Raw genomic sequence first — 1,608 nt, forward strand, 5'->3', positions numbered from 1 at the left:
GTAGTTATGGAGTTATGAGTTAATGAGGTGAGCGTGTATGTATGTATAAGAGATCTAGGGAGAGTGAGAGCAAGAGAAGGTGGGGGGTAGTTCCTTTAGTACGAAGGATGAGAGTTGATGTCAAGATGGAAAGAAACTTAGAAGTCTAATTGAAAAAAATTCAGTCAATAAACATTATTTATGTGCTTATTATGTATCAGGAAACATGGTCATTGCTGTAGATACAAAGAAAGATAAAAACAACTTTGGTCCTCAAGTAACATATTCTAATGGAAGAAGCAAACATCGAAACAAATATATAATGTAGGATATTTTTGGAATAAATGAATAGTAATTTGAGAAGGGAAAATAACTAGCAGCTGTAGAGATTGGGAAAAGGTGGGATTTAGATTACCCTTGAAGGAAAATCAACTAAACCAAGTGAAAGCTCTAATGATGGAGAGTATTTGAGACATAGGAGATCAGTACAAAGGAATGAAAGTGGGCAATGAAGCATGGAGTGGAGTAAGTCAATGTAGCTGATTGCACATAGGATATGTTAAGGGGAATAAAGTCCCTGAAACCTAGAAAGATAGGAACAGTCCCAAGTTACAAAACACTTTAAACAATTAAACAGAGAATTTGATGTTTTATCATGAAGGTAAAATCCATGGGGTTTATTAGCTAGAAGGATGACATGAGTCAATATATGCTTTAGGAAAATCATTTTAGCATCTGAACAAGGTTCAGATTCAGAAGATCTATTTTTAGATACTAGTTCTGTCACTTACTACTTGGATAGCTTTGGGAAGATCAGTTAACCTCTCTATGCCTTAGTTTTCCCAATCTGAAAAATGTGGGGTTTGAACCTTATAGCTCTACATCCATGAACTCTGTATCTATGATTCAAGGAAACACTTATAGGTTAGTGTCATTCACATAAAAAAATAGATTTGGATGGTAGTCAATCATTATGAGGGACTTGAGGAGGGCTTTCTTTATTTTAAAACTCCAATATAGCAAACATCTATAATTTCATCAGAGTAGATACTAAATAGTTTTGATTCAATGACTCAGTACCTCATTAGATGGTCTTTGAGAGCTCCAGAGGCCAAGAAATCCATAACCTAGAAGTTGCCCTATTGTCAAACCTCTTTGTAAATAACAAATATCCTTGTATAATGTAAAACTCATTGAATTCTTCTGCTTGAAGCCTTTCTGACTTGGTAGGACCTTCTGGGGCTTATGTGATACTATTACCATCTCCAAAAATTCAGCATCCCCTCTACTCCTCAATAGGGACCACTGGGCCATGAGCTCTTGGTTTTACACATAGAAAACAATCCAGAGAACATCAAGTCCAATTCTGACTTTTATATCCATGAAGGAACTGAACAAAAGTGATTTAACCAGGCTTTACAACATGATAGTATTTGTGATAGTGTGGGAACCTTTCTTCTTGATTCCAAGGTCAGTGCTTCATGTTATACTAAAGAGTGAAATTTTAGTTTTATCATAGGTTGGAAAAAATGGAGGTTACCCTTCATATTCTCAACCACACCTGTAAAATACTTCCATAAAGAATGGAAGCAAATTCCCTTATTAGATCAAAAACATCAGCTAGGTGAT

The sequence above is a fragment of the Macrotis lagotis genome, chromosome 4 (assembly GCF_037893015.1).
Source record: "Macrotis lagotis isolate mMagLag1 chromosome 4, bilby.v1.9.chrom.fasta, whole genome shotgun sequence".
Taxonomy (NCBI): Eukaryota; Metazoa; Chordata; class Mammalia; order Peramelemorphia; family Peramelidae; genus Macrotis; species Macrotis lagotis.